We start from the raw sequence: 23,832 nt of genomic DNA on the forward strand, positions 1-23,832 counted from the left end.
AAGTGTTTGGACCAAGTAACAAAATCCACATCTAAAGTTTTTAGATGCGAAGATCACATATCTCAGTAAAATTTTCTTTTTAAAAGAAAACAATGACCAGTTTATTTAGATAAAGTCCAAAACGAATACTAATAAATTCTACTTGGTACATACATATAAAAATAATCATAAGATGGAAGCATGGCGACTAAATTTAAATACATATAGTGAATGTGAAAGAAATTTTGGATTAATTCTTCCAATAAGAAAAATATTTAATCATGTTTTTCATTTAAAGTAACAAAAAAATAAAATTAAAAAGAAGAATAAAAACCTAGTGCCCCCATGCAGGATCGAACTACAGACCTTCAGTTTACAAGACTGACGCTCTACCACTGAGCTATAGGGGCACCTGTGCTTGTCGAATAATACAATAATATATATTACTTATTGCGGAAAATTCATTCGTATTTTAAGAGATGAATATTTTAAGCTTAAACTGTATTTACTGAAATATCTGGTTTTAAAAAAATTTCCCTCGGTTGAGAAATTAGGACCAAATAACTTCATTGTACATGAATGTATAACATATTTCTACTAAATAATTTTTTATTACCCGCTATGGTTATTTGTATATTTGTACTTCAATTTGTGATTCTTGAGGTTAATTGCTCAATCTAGTACAAACATATGGATGTTGGAAAAAGACTTCCGAGGTTGTAGTGTCATCTTTTTTGTCCTTGCCTTTTATTTCTTTTTAGCTAATTAAATCTTTTTCTTTTGTAATTATTTGATGATTTTTTTTTTCCGGGTAAGCAATATAAGTATTTAAAAGGAACACAATTTGCTCATCGGAAATGTTAGTGATTGAAATTAAGCACAATATCTTCTTTTATAAATAAAATTCAAGTCCAAATGGATATACAATATCTTTGTAAATCAAAGTAGTCCAAACTTTTTTTTGCGCGGATTGCCCTTTATTTGGGTAATTTTTAATTTTGTCCTTCAAATGCTGATTTTTAAATTTTACCGCCTAACACTTTTTCTAAGGCTTGTGGCTCGAACCCCACCAAGAAAAAAAAATCGGCGAAGGCAGATGGGCGGGGACATTTAGGGCGAATTTGCATGGGTGTAATTGTCAGATCTCAAAGGGCGAAATTTGAAAGGCACGCCACCATTTTGAGGGGTAAAAATTAAAGACCACCCCAGCGAAGGGCAATCCACAGGATTGCCCTAGTCCAAATAGAGACACAAATGATAAATCTTAAGCATTTTGAGGGCCCAAAAATGGCCCAGATTAATTTGAATCACAGCAGAATTATTGAAAACTTGCATTCCAGAATTTAATGCTAGTCGAAATAATTCCAGAATTTTGTCTACATTCTCGCCTTTGCATTGACCATACTTCCATCACCCAAGTTTGTTGCTCCTTCCCTTGTTCATTTTTCCTCAAATTGCCCCTCCGTCACCCCTGCAGTTACACAGAAAAAAAAAAAAAAAAAAACTATTTTATTAATCATTTTCTCTTAATGATGTACATATTTTTACTATTATAGAAACATGAGTTTGGAGGAGGATCGTCGTCCGTCCTCCAACTCATGTCCAATACAAAAAAAAAAAAAAAAAAAGTGGACCCCATATTAAGAAAACAAGCATACATTAAAAAAAATAAAACCCCATATTAAAAAATCAAACAATATTCATGAATTAAAAGATTCCATTAAGTCAATAATGGTGGATTCATTGCCACATGCGTATCAACCCATTAGTGGGAGTAAATAAAATCATTGTACAACAAAAAACGTGGACCCATATTATTGCTTTTCTTCAGAAGACTAAGTAGTCAAACCATACAATTTTTTTTCTTTTCTTATATTAGCCTGAGATCTAATCTAGATATTTAACTGTTGTATTTGCTATTCCGCCATGTCATTTATTTGTTATGTTTACTAAAATAAATATACTTAAAATATTTATATTTTAAAATAAGATAGAATTTAATTACTTTTTCATTTTTATTCTTACTCTAATAAATGTGAAAAGAGATTAATGTCAGAAAAAAAAATATATTAAATGGAGATCAAATAATAAATAAGGTAAATTAGTCAAATTATAATTCTAATTGACGATTTCTTAAAAAAACATGCAAAAGACAACACGACAAGTAAAATGAGCTAAACCAAGAATATTCACCAAAAATTAAAAAATAGTAGTTCTTCGTTTAAATAGAAAATCAAATTTCTACTTTGTTTCGTTTTAAACATGTAAAATTAATTTAATATTTTGAATTAGAACTATCCTAATCAAAATTTGATAAAAAATAATAATTATTGTTTAGGTCCAATCTACATACATTAACAATAGAATATTTTACACCTTTAAATTAATCGAATTAAAATTCAAAGAATAACCGATGCTTAAATATTCTATTGTTTTGTCTCTCAAAGAGAGGTAAAATAGTTTTCCTTTAAACAAGTCTTCTTTTAAAAAGTATTAATAAATTTTTGCAAACTTTGTATTCGTAGCAAACACTAATTTAATAAAGTTTTTTTGGATACGGAGCACAAACTGCAATGTTATATTAATCGTGTTTTGAACATAGTGTGTGTATATATATAAACAGTATATATATATATAAACAGTGCAAACTTATGTATGTTTATTAGCAATATAACATATATATATTATCACTACCCAAATACAACTACATACACATAGATACGCTATAATCCAAAGTGTTAGACCCGTGCGCATCACGGGCATATGCCATCTAGTTTTTATTATATAGTATAGAAATAAGCGTTGTCAATGGACGAACAAGGGTAAACATGGAATTAACAATTTCCTCATGCTTAACAACATTGTACTCTTTGCATTATACTCCCTTTGTTTCAATTTGTTTGAACCTATTTCCTTTTTAGTCCGTGTCAAAATGAATGATCTCTTTCCTAATTTGGAAACAAATTCACTTTATGAATGATTTACAGCCACATAAATTTTCAAGGCTTATTTTGAACCACAAGTTTCAAAAGTCTTCTCTTTCTTAAACGTCGTACTAAAACGGCTCATATAAATTAAAACGGAGGGAGTATTTGTTTTAGTTCTTGTTTGTCTCTCTTTGTTGTGGGCCAACTTCCCCCTGGCAAAAGTGACACGTGCTCCGTGACAAACTGTAGAAACAACTGTCACCTAATTTAGAGGCTGTTTGGATGAGGCTTACGCTTTAAATTTTTTCGTGCTTATAAGGCCTTAAAAAAATAAGTTGGTAGTTTAACTTATTTTTTGGCTTAATGTTCGTTTCGGCTTTTATAAGTCAGTTTTTAGATAAGCGAAGTCAAATGGGCTAATTATTTTTTTGAGCCTTATTTTAAGACAAAACGATTTCATTCGCCTAGTTAACATCAAAACACAAAAAAGTTTTAAAGCAACTTATAAGCAACTTATAAGCCAATCCAAACGGGCTCTTAGCAGTATTTTAGCTTTTCGTAAATTTTGCATCTTTCATTTTCTCCTTGCTTTGGACCTTTTCTTCTTTTTGTAGTTTTCAAATCTTTTTTAATTTTAATTTTTAAAAAGAAATTTTTACGGGAAGGGATGCATATTATCTTATCATTGAATTTTACATGTAATTTTATACGTCAATTATTTTTTAAATTGCAAGTATATAAAGAAATAAAGAAACTATTTTAATCAAAAATCAAATATTTGTTCAATGATAATTACTTTTCAAAATAAAATCAGATTTCAAATGTAAAATAAAATAAGGAGAAATAGACTAAATATTTAGCTAGGTGGAAAGACTTTTGCGGATTATAAAGATTTGATCTCAATAAATTTAATTTACTATTTCATTCTCACACAATCATATACTCAATAATGATACTTACCAGTTATCACGCCAAACAGAACTCAAAAATTCTAACTTTATGTGCAAATTCCATAATTAATCTTTTGTAATGGTGTTAAATAGAGATATTTTCTACCAACACTTGGTAAATAATAAAGAAATATTCTTTTAGCCATGTCCAAGGGTAAAATTGCTTCTTAATTAGAAGGTGCTAATACTTTCTGCCCAATTTTGATTGTTTGAGTATAGAATCTATAGACAATATATTTTTGAGTTATTTCTGATTGTAATATGTGCCAGAAACGTTATCATAAAAGTAGTATTAAATAATATTAGAATTGAGTGGAAATTAAATTCCGCTTCAATAATTTTTTCAAGACTTATTTTAAACACAAATATCCAGCGAATTGAAAAGATGCAGCAATGTCAGATAGGGAACATGAAGGTCCTAACAAGGATTTTCGATAAATACTGCTCTATTTTGTAACTACGTCTCTAAATAATGCATGAATTACTTCTAAAAGACATTTGCTTCCAATAGGATGGACAAAACCTTGATTTGCTATAGATGTAGCATAATATAACGATTCTGCTTCTTGACAACTCAAAATTTCTACTGACACATATCTTGCAAATGAAAAATCTCCACTTAATGAAGTTCGAGTAGTGGAAACAATGGTCTCTAAGCTACTATTAAATGCAAAAGGTAAATCAATTGGTAGGATCCTCCACAAGCTTCAGAAAAGTCTAAGGTAATATTAATATAGAAAAGTTTCTTTTATCTTTAAGAAACAAAAACCGACCAAAGAAGGGGTGAATTAGATTGATATAGACTATTAGCCGAAACATATCCATTGTGATTATCCCTTTCCAAGAATTATAAAGAGAAAGAACAATGAAAAGCCAACCAAAAACACAACATACACCAAGTCAAACCAGGTAAGATTGAAAATGTCAAATTAGTTCCAATACAATACAAAGAGAGATTATTATAAAATATAATATTTAGATGGATAAACAAAAGAGAAGAGCAGAATCAGTGAAGATGAATATCAGAACAATAAATCGGCATAAATAATGAGACATGCAAAGAAAATGCAAATAACTGTCATATTGATTTGATAGTCAAGACTAAAGGTGATTTGAGATGATCGAAGATGAGCTGCATCAACCTTTTCGAAATCTACTTAATTTTTGTAACTCTCAATTGTATGTAAAGAAATTAGAATAATTATATACGATACCTTTGTTTTGTTATAATTTAGTGACACTCAGTTTTGGTGCTTAGACATATTACTAATACTTTAAGGTTCACCAGCTTGCTAAAATTCTATGCTAAATCAGAAACAAGTTGTCTAATTTAATTCCTTCTTATATTGGGCCCGTGCAAAGCACGGGGATACTATACTAGTACATAATAATAAATAATGGATTTAACTTATATACTAACAATGTAAAGAACGTTTTCACTATTAATGTACTTGATCTGTAGTTGCATATAATTATCTTCCTTGTTTTCCAGATTACTCATAGCAACTTTTTATACTAATGATGTACCGTTATATTATCTTTTAGGTGACCCGCTAGTGTAAAACTCACAAAAAATACCACCTCTAGTCCAAAGTTAATGTCCTTTAAGGTCTTACACAACTATTAAGAAAGCCATCTAATTGTATTAATTATAAGGGTTATTTGACTAAAAGTCAAATTACCCTCTCTTTAATCTAGTAAATGTAAATAAGCATGGAAGACATTTTAGAACAGGTGTAGCCGCAAAGTGACGTGTGAAGTCCGAGTCGGTCATACCTGTATGTACACCATAAAAATATTAATATTTAAATGTGAAAGTTTTGGAAGTATATTAAAAGTGTAAGCTTTTGTGTGCATTGCCCGTGCATGTGCGACACACGTGCATCTCATTACAGTTCGTAAAAAAATTGTATAGGTCATTTGTTGAAGCAATGATAAATTTGGGAAAAAGTCAATAACTAACAAAATTACTTTTTTAATCAATTTTATTTGTCTAAGATGACATCAAGATGGACCTTAAAGGAGTATATATTTGTATACTCCATCTGTCCCAAAATAAGTCTCATTTTTTTCGTTTCAAGAGTCAATTTGACTCCTTTTTCAAGTAAAATTGGATTAGATCAACTTAATATTTTAAGACTAAAGTTTATATATTCAAAACTATATGAAAAGTACTATAAGTTGCTATTTTGACATGTCAATATAATTAAAAAAAAAATCATTATTGATCAAAGTTCACATATTTTGAATCTCGAAAAGCAAAAAAGGACAAATAATGGGACATAGAGAGTAATATTTTGAGCTTGGGGGAAGATGTTGTTACCTTTGCCCATAGCAGCAGTAGAGGTGATGCCTCCTTGAACAGTCCTAAGAACTCTATCATAGTAATTAGCACCTGACCATTTTTTATGTGCCAATGTATCAACTCCATGCTTCCTCTCTTTGTATTTTCTCAACATATGCCAACATTCCCCTTTTACCAAAATCCTTTGCAAATGTGTCCACAATTAAAGCATCGCATGAAAACCAGCCAATGTAATAAACTGCCAACAATAGCCTAACTTTGCAATTTTTTGTATAAAATCCATCATTTGAAAATCATTCATCCCTGATGCATCCCAATTGAATGAAGGTGACAAATTGTAAGCCAACATTGCCTCAGGCTTGATGAACTTAACTCCCTCAGCAAGTTTTGTTCATTCAACCAAATCAGGGCTAGATGTTTCCATCCAAATTATGTCAAGGTGGTTCGTGAACGCCCAGCCTCGAATGAAAGCAGCCTCTATGGACCCTTTGAACATGTAGCAGCGGCGAAACCAAGAATTATGCTAAGGGCATTCAAAATTTAATAGGGAATTTTTCATTTTTGGCCCGTCGGCCAAAATTAATTACAGGTTCTAACCAAAATATACAAAATATATATACTAATTGTGTATATTATAGGTATATTCTATGCATATTATATGTATATTTGTACTTAATATACAAAACATATACCTTTACAGGCTAGTTTTCTATATGCACAATGTATATTTTCGACAAAGGGCATTCAATTGACCAGCCACCACTGTACCTGTAGCACCCTTCTCTGGTTCTTGGCAAATCCCAGTCAAAGGAAAGATCAGAAAGGCCTAATTTTTCAGCAATTCCCCTGCCTTGTTCATACGAAAGACATTTTTCGTAGCTCTAATATTGCATCAATTCATTCAATCTCCTCTGTTTTTCGGACCCCGAAATGTTCGTGTTATTAATTGCATCAATGACGCATTCAGAAAATGTCTTGAGTTGTGCCATTTCTAGCCAGTTATCCTCAATTGATTGAAGTTCTGGTCCTTTTTTTTTCCTGCAGCCATTGCTTCTGATAATATTGTTGCTAAACTCTTGCCTTTGAGATTTGGATTTGTTGCTCCTAAAATGAATTGATGGTCCCTTGTGTCAACATTGGTTTGGATCAAAGTTGCTGCTGCTGCATCTGTTCTTGCCACAAGGACTCTTTCTACACCCATAATATCAAATTGCAATCTTGCAGCCACTAGCCTGTAATTATAGAGAGGTGGCCAAATTAACTAATTTTTAAGTAATAGGCTCAAGTTTAAACGGGTTTGGCTATGAATGTTTTGTTAACTTAATCTAGTGGGTTGAACTCAAAATGATCAATCGAACCATTGGGTCGAGACGGTAAAAATAGGGTAACCAGATAGGGGGGATGCAACCCGAACTTAAACAGCTAAATGTATCAAAAATAAATTTAGAGATCGAAAATTATGCAAAATTTAAAAGAACTTAAGGCAATAATTTAAGAAAAGTCGTTTTAACATTTGTTCTCCAAAGAAACAAATAAAAAAGAGGTAATGCAAGGAGGTTGGGCCATAACCCTTTTGTTGATCCATCTTAACCCAACTTATTTTGACCCACCGAACAAATTTTGGACAAAATTTCACAAATAACCACGTTTTACAATAATGGCCTTAGAGATGGATTCTTGAAATTTTGACCATGTCGTCCCATGGAAAAAACTTCAAGACAAGTGTTGACTTTGACCTTGCAGGATTGGCCATGGGCAAACAGGAGGTCAAAAGATCAAGATTACCCATTCCCAAGGTCATTGGGTGTAATTTCCCGACTTCTTAGTCCCCATAAGTGAAAATAGCCATTGTGAGTTTCAAAATTCATAAAGTTTGAAGTTTCACATGTGGAATTTTTAAACTCCAAAACAATGGTTATTTTTCAAAGACATGACTGGAAAGTGAGAGTCATTTCTACCAAGTTAGAGCAGATTGGATAATGACCCATTTATTAATTTACGTTTTGACATGACCAAATTTGACCCAACTAGCACATTTAAATGTTAATATGTTCACTAATGGCAACAAGAACTTTGCCAGCCATATGACCACATTTCTTAGTCATAGATGATTGGTCCTCAATATGTACACCAGCAGCCCCACGATCTACAAATAACTTGCATAATTTCACAGTAGCAGTGGCACCACCAAATCCAATGTCCCCGTCAGCAATAATTGGCTTTAAGTAATCAATAAATGGAGTTTTAGCTCTTTCTTCTCTGCTCATGTTCATTCTTGCTTCCCTTTGTTTTCCATCATGGTATTATTGGGCCAAAAAAGGTGTTCAACTCTGTTGGGGACAGTGTCATATGGATAATCAGCAAGGCCAGACCAGCATATATAAAGGTTAACAAACTTAGATACATGAGAATAAATATGACTGACACATTCTTTTTAAAGCTAAAAATTGGTTCACATTCTTTTTAAAGCTAAAAATTGGTTCTATAGTCACTATATTTAAACTTGAGAAGCAATACTATTATGCTAAAAATATGTTGATAAAAGTAATTTACCCTAAGTCCAATTTTATGTGACACATTTTCCTGTTTAGGCTATGTAAATGAGTATGTCATGTTTCTATATTTTAAGAGTAATTTAAATTTAAATTTTTAAATTTTATCCTCAATGAGTTTATAACCACACAAATGTCTATAGCTTGTTTTAGATCATAAATTTAAAAGGAATTTTTTTCTTTTTCAAACTCTATGTTAAATTAGAGAGTGTCACTTAAAATAGGACAAGGGATTAATAAAGATGTACCATCATGTTTGCTATCCTTCACATGTTACCTTGCTTATTCTTTCTTCAAGCCTTTGTTTTTTCTTTCTTCTTTATTCCTTTTCATATTCCAATGGGCTGGTTTCTTGTTGTAGGAGAAATCAAAAGGTGTAAATATTTTACCATTATGAATTATGATGGGATAGCTAGGATCCGTCTATTATTAAGCAGAGGGTCTCGACTTTTAGCCCTAAGAAAGGAAAAAGTTTCTTATAAGATGTGATTCCCCTGGGGACTTACGTGACGCGAATTCAGATTAGTCTGGCCAGTGAATTTTGGATGCCGAATAGTTACACCAAAAAAAGGTACGATTTTTATTTTTTGTTAGGCATTATATATATATATATATTCTTGGAGATAAAAAATTATTTTTATCACTTGCAGCTAGTAAGAAAACTTCTATCCTAGAGAAAGTTTTTTGAAACCACTTGCCTAAAATTTTATGTTTTTCGGACTTTTTAAAGATGTCAATATGATTGCGTGTTGGATCTTCTAAAAATAGTACATTTTTGGAGAATCTAACATGAATAGAACGATATTTTTGGAGAATCTGAACAATATAGCTAAACCTAGCATATTAAAACAACAATTACGTGCACATTTAGACTCCCCAAAATACTCAAATATTAATACAATACCTGGTTCATTGGTGGAGGTGTGGGTAGAGGAACACAGCGAACCAGAAACATAAATAGTGTCCAAATGTTTGGCCATCATAGTGACTTGAAGTGCACCAAATGTTCTTAATGTTGTGCCATTGGCTTGGTGAGTCTTGAGTGTCATCCATAGCTTTTTAGCCAATTCATTTTGATGCATAATTTTGCCTCAAGTTGCCTCTAAGTGCCACCACATCCCTATCAGAAGATGGCCTCTTGGTTTGCTTGAACCTCTCTGTTCCACCATGCTTGCACCTCTGCAACTTCAGTTTCAAACCTCCCTTCTTCCTCCATCATCTATACATGCAAATTATATAGGGAAAAATAATTACTCCCTCTATCTTAATTTGCATATCATACTTTGTCCAAAAATAAAAAAATAAATCATATTTCCTTTTTTTTAGATAGCTACGCCGTTTCGTTATTTTAGACTACCAGTTATAATTTTTTTTATTTCTTTTTAAAATTACGTATCCAGTCAAACACCACCACATAAATTAGGCCAAAAAAAAGTAAATTTTATAGAGTAACAATGTAAAAGAATTCTTATATAGTGCCAAGTCACCTAAAAATAATTACGGTAACTATTCATAAAAAAGTGGGATTAGTAAGTTATAATTAAGACAAGTTATCAGCTACATACAACAAGTTAAAATGTATTAACCTAGAAATGATTAGACAAGTTACCTTCGACATGCGAAACGAGTTAAAATGTACTGATAGCACAACTGTAACCTAGAAATAAGACAAGTTGCCAGCTACCTGCAATGAGTTAAAATATAATAATAGCATCGTAACCAAAGGCGAATTTATGTAAAAAAATTGGGTCACGTGAACCCATGGCCGCTTGACTAAACTCGATATATTATGTGTATAATTCTGAAAATATGTCTAATATTAACTGAAGGAACAAATGGCCAAAATTGGTTGAGTGGAGCACTGGTGAGGTACTTGGTTTAATTCTTCAATGTCGGGGGATTGAACCCTACCTGTTGCACTTTTTTGTTCTTTTATTTTGTTTCTAAAGCAGCCTTTAACTTTCCTTTTTTACATTATTTCTAAACTTTTTTCCTTCTTTAGTTCTAAATACCCAAAAGGCAAAAAACTTTTCATTTTTTATATTATTTCTAATTACTTGTTTTTTAATTTCTAATTACTCAAAAGGCAAAAGAAATACACTTAGATGAAACACAAGCTCAAACAACCAAAACGGCAAAACCAATGAACCAAAAATTCATCAAGCAAGCAAAAGTACAGTCTTCTCCTTTCTTTATTCTAAATCAAAAGCTAATGTTCCCATAGCTAATAGCTTGGAAGTTGGAACACTTTGAGTTTTTTCCAACCCCATATCTATTCTCTATTATAGCGTTATTCGCTAATCCCAAAACAAAAAACCTATAACAATAAGATGTCCGGTAAGTCTTGAATTCGAATTTTGAAGACCCTTTTGGTCTTTCTATTGATTTTTGAATTTGGGTTTCTGAATTTTGTTAATTTTGTGTTTTTGGATTTTGAGAGCTTTTTGGTTCTTTTGATTTTTGTGATTTATGGGTTTTGATAATTTTATATCTTTATCTTAAAACAGGAAGCTTCTTACTTCAAATGCTTGCCACAATACTTGAAAATAGGAAGAAGCAAAAAAGAATTTCAATGTACGTTGTTCTTGATCGGTTCTATTCTAGTTTTTAACGAAGGGAGTAAAAAAATCACTCAGCTCTCTATTCTTCTTGTTTTTGCGCAGAACGACTGAAAATATGTAATACTGTTTTTACTATGGTAAAAAGCTGAAAGGTAAGTTATTTGTCAAAATAGTACAAAATAGAGATGCATTTTCACAAGAAAATATCTCTAAAAACTCTTTTCTTGTACCCAAAAGACTATTTATGTCATCTAAATTAGTACTCAACCATTGAAATCATAATTAAAACATAATATTCTTTTGAAAATATTGTAATTCTTCATTTAAAATGCTTAATTTTTTTTTAAATCAATTCAATCGCAATAAATATGAGGCCTTCATGATTGGGAGGCCTAAGGCAAAGGCCTTAGTTACCTTTTGCTTAAACCGCTCCTGTCTTAAAAGCAATAATGAACTCATCCTCTTAAAATCCTGAACTTCCCTGTGATCGTAACCTAGAAATACGACGAGTTACTAGCTGCATGCGCCCGTTGCGTTTTGCACCCCTAACGTATGTCTTCTTTTGCGATCCGCACCCTGTCCTTTTTTTTTTTAATGATTACACCCTAACCTCTTTATTTTTTTGCAAAACAATGAAAACACTGTTTTTTTTTTTTAGGGATAAGGCACCGTTACCCCCCTGAACTATACCCGAATTTGCTACGACACACCTTACCTTTCCCAGGGTCCTATTACCCCCCTAAACTTATTTAAAACGGAATAATTACCCCCCTAAACGCTGATGCCCACTCTCATATGGGAGAGTGACATACACTCTCCTTGCCACATGTGTATTTATTTGTTTTCTTCTTTTTTTTTTAATTTTTCAGCTTACTTGTCAATTTTTTTTAAAATAAAAATAAAAAACTGAATTTTCATTAAAAAAAAATGAGTTTTAAAACCCATCTTTTTTTTTAATTTGAAAATTTGATTTTTTTTAAACCCATTTAAAAAACAATAAAAACTAAAAACATGGATTAAAAAACTGAATTTTCTTTTAAAAAAAGGATTTTTAAAACCCTTTTTAAAAAAAAAATTGAAAATTTGTTTTATTTTTTTAAAACCTGTTTTTGAAAAAGAAAAAAAAAACTGAAAAATGATTTTTTTTTTTAAATATGGAAAAATGGATTTGTTAAAAATATGGAAAACTTGATTATTTTTTTAAAATGTCTTAAAAAATCTTGATTTCATTTTCTTAGGACACTTTTATTTTTCAAATAAAATCCGGAAAAATGTTTTTCTTGCCAAAATGTGAAAAAAAAAGCTGAATTTTTATAAAATTTTGAAAAAATTAATTATTTTCTTAACATGTGGAAAACCCGTTTTTTAAAACTAAATGTGGAAGACTAGATTTATTTTCAAATTTTTAAGAAAATGCATTTTAAAGAAAAAAAAAAATTAAGTTTTCCCTTTTTTTATGTTCTCACTCTCTCAAAGAGAGTGAAACACACTCTCTTTTTCTTACATCGGCGTTTAGGGGGATAATTATTCCGTTTTAAATAAGTTTAGGGGGGTAATAGGGCGGGAAAGGTAAGGTGTGTCGTAAACGAAATTCGGGTATAGTTCAGGGGGGTAATGGTGCCTTATCCCTTTTTTTTAATCCACAAGGGCAAAACTGGAAATACAAATTATAAAGAAAGAAATGACGTGAAATTAAAAAAGAGCTAAATAAGAAAATGAGAATCCCGGCAATCAGAAGCTAAACTTAATTCCAACATTCCAAAAACAAATACCATATCTAAAAGTATCTCAAGATTGAAACCTCATATTCGTGCCAGAAGATGATCTCAAGATTGAGCATCAAAACTTTCAAGTCTCTCATCACTTGCCAAAAGATGATCGACACTTTTTTTTCCTTTGAACAGCAATATGCTTTTACTTTGAGAGGCTATAATCTATTGGTAACACTGGAAAATGAAGTTAAGTACGCTATATTTTGTTTCAGAACTAATATACTACTAACAATCAATCATCTAAAAATATGACTTCTTGTCATAATACACATATTTAATTCTTAATTTTCTCCTGTGTAAAATAAACTTTTTCATCGTTGTGCAGATTAGATAATCCATCGAACAACCCAAGTTTAAATGATAAGAATAAAGAGAAGAGAAACAAAAACTACTCATAAATTAAAAGTAAAGTTGATGAAATAGAATTGACAATTTTTTAGTTGAATGATTGACAACTTCACTCGTCAATTGTTATTCGAAAACTCCCTTTACCTTCCCCTGCCATAGCTCATCATGTTTCTTTCGTTCTCTCTTCAGACTTCAGCCATATCAGTTCTTCAATTGTACTCCCTGAACCTATGGATTCAGTTACACTCTGCTATTACATAACGTTATATTCACTTTTGTGTTTGCAATGTTCGAATTGAGTTTAGCTTATGATTGCCGAGAATTCTCATTTTCTTAATTTTGTATCATTTTTTTCTTTATTATTTGTATTTTCAGTTTTACCCTTGAGATTTTTTTTTTAAAGGAATGTTTTCATTGTTTGGCGAAACAACAAAGGGGTTAAGGTGCGAATCATTAAAAAAAAAAAAAAAAAAATAGAACAGGGTGCGAATCACAAAAAAAGTCATATATTAGGGGTGCAAAACGCAACGGACCCGCTACATGCAACAAGTTAAAATGTACTGATAGCTTAGTAACTCGAAAATAAGGAAAGTTACCAGCTATATATGCAACAAGTTAAAATGTACCAATAGCATATAGAGGTGTGATGGCATTTAGTGTAAGCCTATTCAGACACATTAAATGATTAAGTCTTTAAGAATACACATAATGGTACAAGAAACGGATCATTCAGATTCAGACCTTCATCTCCATTACGACGAAATAAAAACATTATTAAATTATCTTTATTGCACGCACGAACTTGAATTATAGAGGTGTGATGGCATTTAGTAAATGTGTCCTTCATGACATATATTGTTGATGTTGTTGCAATACAAAGGACTTATCAAGATACTAGCAATACATGCCCGTGTGATGCACGGGCCGAACATATCTATTCACTTTAATTAGCCAGTTTTTAAGGTTTGTATTTTAAAAATAACTTTTAAAAACATTCTAATTGTTATTATATCTAGCAACATATACAAAATGTATTTTATGTACCATCATTTTAGTTATAATTAAAAAATGGAGTTGATGGAATTAAGTCTTTGAGATGGAAAGAGCCGGACTTTTTCCTCATTTTCATAATAATGAAAGTTGTTCATCGATGTGAAAAAGAAACTTAGCAAGAATATGAGGGAAAATTAATATTTTGATTCTAATTTTTTTCTTTTAAATTCTTTAATATCTTATATGTATACCGACAGGTTGATATCCATTTCAATTAAGTAACTGTTCAAATCCAACATAAGAACCATTGTTGTATATATTGGATTTTTTAAAAGCAAAACTAATAAAATATTTTTTATTAAATTAATTAAAAATATATTATAATTTTTTATATTAACAATTATAGAAAAAAAAATTCAAAGAAATCAAAATTAGAAAGATATATGTTATATCGTAAATCACCAAATTTTAATTCTGAAATGAAAATATAAAGTAATACATTTTATAAATGTAAAGAAACAATAATCAGAGACTGCAAAGGAGAGTAATAAGTAAAATATTGACAAAGAAGAAAAATAGGGATAAAAGTCACTCCTTCCCTTCACTTTTACTTGTTGACGTTAACATATCAAGTCTTATTTTACCCTTCACATTAATTACTCATTTTCAAATCATTTTCTGAAGCTATTGAGACTATACACCAATAAATATGAATATTATGATAAAATATATACTTCATTTATTAATTCGCAAAGAACGTGAAAAGTCAAAAGTGAATAAGTTATGTGTAGGAGAATTAAAATAACTTTTGGTACAAATTTGCATTGCTATTGTTCGTCCTCTCTTCACGTTTAAAGTATTGACAAAGAAGGAAAATGGGGATAAAAGTCACTCTCTCTATTTACTTTTACTTGTCCACATTAACATATCAAGAGAAAGAAACCAATATGGTAATTAATAATTAGTACGAAACTTCAATTATGTTGATTGTGTATAAAGATAACAACTACGCATATATTATATTCGTACATATCTGTATACATGTTATCTTTTTTCTTGTATTCCTCTATTTATCATGGGGACCATCAAGCTAGGCAACGCAAGAAGAGTGGGGAGAATCATGCAGAAGGGGCTGGCCATTAATTTCCATGGAATTAATGAGTGAATATTTGTGTGTTCTTATTATTAATTTTACCCTTCACATTAATTACTCATTTTCAAATTATTTTCGAAGGCTATTAAGACTTACACCAATTAATATGAATATTATGGTAAAATATATATACTTGTCACTTTCCCTTTTGCACGCCACTTAAGAATCAGAAATAAAAGATGTAGTTTACTATCTTACCCCTATCTCTCGCCAATAAATACATTCTAATTAAAATTGATTATTTTCAAGAACATTTATTACTAAGGGTAAGATGGGAAAGATTTAATTAATTTTATCTTGATTTTGTAAATGAACAAGTAATTTGGACATATATTTTTAGTAATGTGGCCAAGCAATATGGGACGGAGAGGATAAGATATGAAAGATTTAATTAATTTTATCTTGGTTCTGTAAATGAACAAGTAATGTGGACATATATTTTTAGTAATGCTGAGTACTTCATTTATAAACAAGTAAAAGTGCACGGAGGAAATAAATATGTGTCGGAGAATTAAAATTGAAGTGCATACTTGTATACATGAGCAGAGATAAATATTCGATCTTACATATGTCCACGTGGGATAAAAAAATAGTTTAGTAATGTGGCCAAGTAATATGGGATGGAGGGAATACTTCATTTATTAATTCTTAAAGAACTTGAAAAGTCAACAAGTATAAGTGCACGGAGGAAATAAATATGTCGGAGAATTAAATATGAAGTGCATATGTGTATATATGAGAAGAGATAATTATTCAGTACCATGACATATGACCACGTGAGATAAAAAAGTAGTTGGTTAAAATGTACAATTTATATAGCTTGTGGTACAAATGTCTATTGCTGTGTTAGTCCTCTCTTCACACTTATATATATTAGAAATATGTAAGGAATTATATTACTGTAATATCTCACAAATATTTGTATTCTTTTTATATTTAAAAATACGAGGAAATAATTGATTAAGCTTAACTCTCTTCAAGCTGGGCAACTATTTTAGGGTGTCATTTTCTACTATTATATAGTTAATCTTCCGTAATATCCCTTTTTATTGTGTCAAACTCTGTAATATCAATATACTAGTTAATAGTCAGCGAGGGCCCAACAAAACTACGGTAAATGTTACAGTGTGACGATTATTATTTTTTTGTCATCATAAAAAATGATTATTTTCACTATATTGTAGTTCTAGACCACTTATTAATTTTGTTTAAAATATTGTTGAATTTAACTTATATAGAAGCTTTGAGTTTGGAGGTGGTATCGTCGTCCACCTCCAACTCATGTAAAAAAAAAAAGGTGGACCTCACATTAAAAAATCAAGCAATATAAAAAAAAAAAAAACGTGGAACCCATATTAAAAAATCAAACAATATCCATGTAATTTCCAAAGTATCCCCAATAAGTCAATAATGATGGATTCATTGTCATATGTGTGTCAACTCATTAGTGGGAACAAATGAAATCATTGTACAACAAAAAACGTGGACCCCATATTATTGATTTTCTTCAAAAGGCTAAGTAGCCAAACCATACAATTTCTTTTCTTTCCTTTCTTTTATTAGTCTGAGATCTAATCTAGATATTTAACTGTTGTATTACTATTTCGCCATGTCATTTATTTGTTCTGTTTACTAAAATAAATATACTTAAATATTTATATTTTAAAATAAGATAGAATTTGATTATTTTTATTCTTACTCTAATAAATGTGAAAAGAGATTAATATCGTAAAAGAAAAAATAGTATTAAATGGAGATCAAATAATAAATAAGGTAAATTAGTCAAATTATAATTCTAGTCGACGTTTCTTTAAAAAAAATGTGCAAAAAACACAAACACGGCAAGTAAAATGAAATGACCTAAACCAAAAATATTCACCAAAAATTAAAAAATAGTAGTTCTTCGTTTAAATAGAAAATCAAATTTCTACTTTGTTTCGTTTTAAATATGTAAAATTAATTTAATAATTTGAACTAATGTAAATTTGATTTAATTTTAGAATTATCCAAATCAAAATTTGATAAAAAATAATAAGTATTGTTTAGGTCCAATCAACATACATTAACAATAGAATATTTTACACCTTTAAACTAATTGAATTAAAATTCAAGTTATCAACTAATGCTTAAATATTGCCATTGTTTTGTCGCAAAGAGAGGAAAATAGTTTCCTTTTAAACAAGTCTTCTCTTTTAAAAAGTATTAATTAAATTTTGCAAACTTTGCATTCGTAGCAAACACTAATATAATAAAGTTTTGAATACGGAGCACAAACTACATTGTTATATTAATCGTGTTTTAAACATACAACTTATTAGTAATATTAGTAAAAAGATTCAAGCGAATTTTTATTTTAAAAAGCTGACAAAATAATTGCAATTTCAGAAATTATATAACCAATTAACATTAATAAGAACAAATTTTGAAATAAAAGAAAAATATATGGGTCAAAAAATTAATTTGATGTGTAACTATATAACATAAACTTTAGTAGAATTTAAATTAAATTTTAAAGAAAATACATTTATGATGTGAGACTACACGATAGTATTTTCACTAAACTGATATAAATGATAAAAGTACTTATTAACAATATATCATTGTAATTATGAAAGAAGAACAGAAGCAAATATTGTATCATGCTAACAACTTTTCTGCTATCCGTCGAGATAAATTACGCATTTGACTTATGCGCTGAACTTTCTAATTTTTATTTGTGAATGGTAAATAAGAAATGATTGATCTTCAGGAGAATAATGTATAATGACTCATGGTTGTATATAAAATACAATTCAATCTAAGAAGCAAATATATATCTTTGTAAACCTAATAAATTTATAGCATTAAGCGATAGTAAAAAGCAGATAGAATGTTAGATTCTTAGTGCTTTACAACTTAAGAAATAAATGTTCTCATAATTAAAAAATAATAAGTTATGTTACTTTATTAAATTATACTACTAAAGTTTTGGTTAGGACCAGTAGAATGTAAAGATTTCAACGGAACAAAAACTTTGAGATGAAATGAAACCAAATAATTTCTTGTACATACTTCTTCGAACGAAAATGTTGTCAAACTAATATTATGTTTGTCGTTAGCTCATATTAGGCCTATTCGCACGGGCATCAACATCTAGTATACTATATATAAGCATGAGTTGGAGGTGGTTTCGTCGTCCACCTCCAACTCATGTAAAAAAAAAAAAAAGGTGAACCCCATATTTTAAAAAAACAAGAAATCAAAAATAAAAAAAAATAAAAACGTGGACACCATATTAAAAAACCAAGCAATATCCATGTAATTCTCAAAATATCCCCCATTAAATCAATAATGGTGATTAATTTTTCAAAAGTAATTCTGAATATATTATTATCAAGCTTTATTTTTTAAAAAGTTACTATTACAAACCGATTACATTTTATAGTTCCATGGGTGATATCTTACCTCACCAAATCGTAATTCTATAATCAAATTAATTGAATATTGTTACAACTGAAGAAAAAAAAATGGACCGCATATTTTAAAAAATCAAGCAATATAAAAAAATAAAAAAAATAAAAACGTGGAAAAAAAATGTGGACCCCATATTAAAAAATAAGCAATTTCAAACAAACAAAAAAAATAACGTGGACCCCATATTAAAAAATCAAGCAATATTCATGTAATTCTCAAAGTATCCTCCATTAAGTCAATAATGGTGATTAATTTTTCAAAAGTAGTTATGAATATATTATTATCAAGCTTCATTTTTTAAAAGTTACTATTACAACTGATTACATTTTGTAATTCCATGGGTGATATCTTACCTCACCAACTGTAATTCTATAATCAAATTAATTGAATATTGTTACAACTGAAGAAAAAAAAATGGACCGCATATTTTAAAAAATCAAGCAATATAAAAATTAAAAAAATAAAAACGTGGACCCCATATTAAAAAATAAGCAATATCCAAAAAAAAAAAAAACGTAGACCCCATATTAAGAAATCAAGCAATATCCATGTAATTCTCAAAGTATCACCCATTAAGTCAATAATGGTGATTAATTTTTCAAAAGTAGTTCTGAATATATTATTATCAAGCTTCATTTTTTAAAAGTTACTATTACAACTGATTACATTTTGTAATTCCATAGGTGATATCTTACCTCACCAACTGTAATTCTATAATCAAATTAATTGAATATTGTTACAACTGATAAAATAAATTACTCGAATGTTTATTCCAGTACTGTTTAATATCCTAAAAAGAAACTAAAGATGGGTATTACATTCTCAAAAGGCATTTTCCAATGTCTTAAGTTTCTAATTATATACGGAGCACCATAATAGACAAAATAATTTATTAGTACATACTTATGATAGGTTAAGCAAAAAAAGAGGATAAAAATCTTATACCGCATCTGTGCCCATGTTATATGACACAATATACATAATCACCATATGTATAAAAAGTTTCACGTTTTAGCCTAGGGGAATGGTAGTTCAAATGATGTTTTCGTACTTAGAAGTAGTTAAAAATTTAATAAATTTTGAAATTCTAGTTCAAATTTGATTAACGCGTAATTTAAAAAGTGTCTATTAGCCTTTTTCTTAAATAAAGTCATATAAACTGAAACAAAGAATAACATCATGACACAAATTATTGAACCCGTGCTCCCAAAATTTCTATCTTTACATACGTGATTTTTAAGAAATATTGTAGAATATATCAATTCTTTTTATAATTGCATAAAAATAAAATTATAAATATATGTTGAATAAAATTATAAATATATGTTGGGCCCGTACTGGCACGGGCTCTGGTATCTAGTAACATTAAAAGTAGTAAGATTTTTTGTCGTTCAAATAAATTCGGTCCAGTCATACCTGAAATTCCGTCAGACGTAACAAGTGTAATTAACTTACACACAAAAAAATGCATTTTACTCAAAAAGAAATACTCCTTCTGTTCCAAAAAAATTATCCTCCTTTCTTTCTTAATCTGTTTCAAAAAAATTGTCACCTTTCTATATTTAGAAATAATTTAATTTTATAAGATGATTTACAGCCACACAAATATCTAAGACTTATTTTGGATCACACATTTCAAAACTCTTTCTTTATTTTTTAAATTTTATGCCAAATTAAAAAGAATAATTTTTTATGGGACGGAGGGAGTATTACAATAGAATAGAAAAAAAAGATTACCACAATAAAACTCATTATTATCATTAGAGAGAGAATGTTTAAATATATACACCTGAGCAAGTGGGGTCCACGGTAAATGTCACTCTTAGACAAAGCATGATCAGCATGTATGCAAAGGATAAAATAGACAAAAAGGTCAAAATATTTCAAATGAGCTACAGTAACTCCCTTTCTCATCCAATAAAGTTGCTTCATTTAGTTGTTATTAGCACATGTGTCTGGTGCTTTCGTCCAAATCAAATGCAATTCTTAAATCTCGAGTTCACCATTTAATATACTAAAAAGCGAACTTGGAAGAACATTTATGTCAACCGAAATAGTCGAGCAAGTACTCCTCCAACATGGAATTACTATCAGAAAATAAAATCTAATAATTCATCATTAAATCTCTACAGTGAGAGAAGAATGAAATTGATATTGAATTATAAACTATAAACTAATTATGTTTACCTTCTCAAAGTTGGACAGGTAACATAATAGCGAGACGGAACCTATTAAAGCTTTAAGCTGACAAATATATCTTAAATAGAACTAAGTATTTCCTAAAAGAATTCAAACTTTTTTTTTTTTTTTTTGATAAAAAAGGTACTCCATAAAAGAACTCAAACTTTTGAGTAAAGAGAAGTTGTAATCCCATTGTATGCTCTAATGATATGAATCCTTATGGTAATAAACATGATCCGTTGGCTAAACGTTAAATGACTAACACATTACTTACAATATCACTACTGAACGTCAATATATAAACCAATCTAGTGCTACTATTAAAAAAAGAAAACAAAATCTTGTGATGCAACTAAGCTAAACACTACTTTTCGATCAGCTCGAATGAAGGATAAAATTCACAAAAATAAAGGGAAAAGCTTATCACTTTGACCAAAAAAATTACTACCCTAACCAATTTTGTGTAAAAGCTTATCACCAGATCAGACGTTAAATTTTCTGAAAATATTACCTAATAATCTCAAAATTAACATGAAAGAGTCGATTTCTAAATTCCAAAAAAAAAGGTGCGATGAAAGAAGACAATAGTTTTGTTGGGTTTAAGTTAAGTTGAATGGGAAATTTTTCTGAAAAGATACAACTTAACTGAAAAGTTGCAACTTTTGAGTTACACCTTTTTACTTAACTCTACCCAATTGCTATATAAATGGGCCAATCCATCGATTTTCCTTACGAAAATTACGAACTTCTCTCTTCTTTCTTGGACTAAAATAAATTCTCGTGTGATATACCGTTATCCGAGTGGTTCGCCGTCACCCAGGAGTTTCTTGTCATGCACATTACAACGGTGAGTAAATCGTTCTATCCCTTTTATGAGGATATATTCCACAACCTCGGGTACATTGGGGGAATAATTTCCTTACACACTGCGCATTCAAGAGGCTCGATTTAATTCCTTATATTTTTTAACATCTTGTTCTTCTAAATTTCGAATCGCTTTGTTTAGTTTTCGGTTTATGGTTAAAATAATTTTTCGAATACAGGTTGATAACAATCTTAAGGAAATTATTTTATATATATTAATCTGTATTCTGCTTTGTTGGAGACGAAACAAGAAATAGAATTATTTATCGGCACAATCGTGACATGTGGCGTGGAAAAATGAAAGACCTTTCTGGACTAGAAAATGGAATAGTTTTTTATGCAAGGATTTGGCTTTCGATTTTTGTACCTGTCGGCATTGCTGAGAGATGAGAACTGCTTGCTCATCCAATTGTAAGTTTATATGACAAATTTGCTTGTTTTCTTTGTGTGCACTCGTCATTATATGGAGTAAATCAAAAAAATTTCTTTTCCTTTGCTTGAAAAGTAGTTTGTTTTCTCTCCATGTAATCCAGCAGCGAAGACATCTCAAAGTTAAAAACTCATTCTATGTGTTTAAGTGATCTCTGGTCGTGGTCTAAGAAAGTATTATGTAGTGTGATTGAAATGTACATGTGTATATAATTATTATTTTAAGTGTGTCAATGGAAGACACAAATGAAAGAACTGTTGACACCCAATTTTGTCCCTCCGTTATTCCAATTTATTTCCTTGGGCTTTTAAATTTATTAACGAGCTAAATACTTTGTTTTCACTACTATTTTTATTACTATTAACCTCGTTACTTTCATTACTTTATCACAAATTTTAAATAGTTCGTCATCGTTTCATTTTTGGGATTTGTACTCGTTAAATTAATCTTACTTTATTAAATCCTTTAAGTTCTACATACTAATTACTATTTACCTTCACACAATATATATTGTACTAGATATTAAGTTAAAGCCCAAGAATAATTAAAATGAAGGAGGAATGACCACAATTTCAGCCAAATTCGGATTCCACCCAGCCCACATATTAAATTCACTACAATCAGCCCACTACTCCACATAATTCGGCCAGCCCAACTCAACTTTCAGCCCAACACCTTATCACACCCAACCCGACCCACTTATTCATCATCAACACCAAAAGAGCCCTAGTCCCTCAACCAGCCGCACCTCTGTTGTCTCTCCTCCACTCTCTCTTCGTTCCCCTCCCTCTTCCATTTCTAGCTAACACCCCAAACCACTTTCAACCATGGCAGACCCTGCCACCCCATTTTCGTGCAATGCTCTCTGCGCCTCACCCCTCTCTCATCTCTCTCTCTCTCCCCGTGAATGGCTCTGTCCATGGCAGAGCCGAGCTTGGATTTATCCCCATTTTGAAAATGGTTTGACTCTCATATATCAAAATCATAAGATGGTGAATCATTCCTCACCGCTGTATCAACACAAATAGGCAAGGCAACTTGTACTTTAATTTAGTTTCAGTTCCTTTAGCCGAGTTCGAGTAAATCTCTGCTCATCTCTGCTTTTCTGATTTTCGGCCAAAATCCCAACGTTCAATTCAAACGACTTGAAAATAATTCGAATTCCCGCTCATTAGAACCCTAACCCTAGCCCTTACTCCCTATAAATATGATCTTATGTCCTTAGCCGAAAAGGGGGAGATTTTTTTTTATCCTAGCTTACCCCTAAGGTTTTATACGATTTGAGGAAAAATTACTTTATCTGTTTCTTGAACATTTTCTCATACATAAACTTTCGGGTCCGTTTCGATCTGGGATTTGAATCT

The 23,832-nt window shown here is 30.3% G+C and overlaps 1 non-coding gene and 1 pseudogene across 1 annotated transcript; both read right to left on the reverse strand.

Moving 5' to 3' along the window:
* Positions 1 to 317: 317 nt before the first annotated feature.
* Positions 318 to 389, reverse strand: TRNAT-UGU (transfer RNA threonine (anticodon UGU)). Its single transcript has one exon. It is a non-coding gene; the product is annotated as a tRNA-Thr (tRNA).
* A 966-nt stretch (positions 390 to 1,355) lies between these two features.
* LOC132029290 (isocitrate lyase-like) lies at positions 1,356 to 9,992 on the reverse strand (annotated as a pseudogene).
* Positions 9,993 to 23,832: the final 13,840 nt, after the last annotated feature.

The sequence above is a fragment of the Lycium ferocissimum genome, chromosome 9 (genome assembly GCF_029784015.1).
Source record: "Lycium ferocissimum isolate CSIRO_LF1 chromosome 9, AGI_CSIRO_Lferr_CH_V1, whole genome shotgun sequence".
In the NCBI taxonomy this organism is placed as follows: Eukaryota; Viridiplantae; Streptophyta; class Magnoliopsida; order Solanales; family Solanaceae; genus Lycium; species Lycium ferocissimum.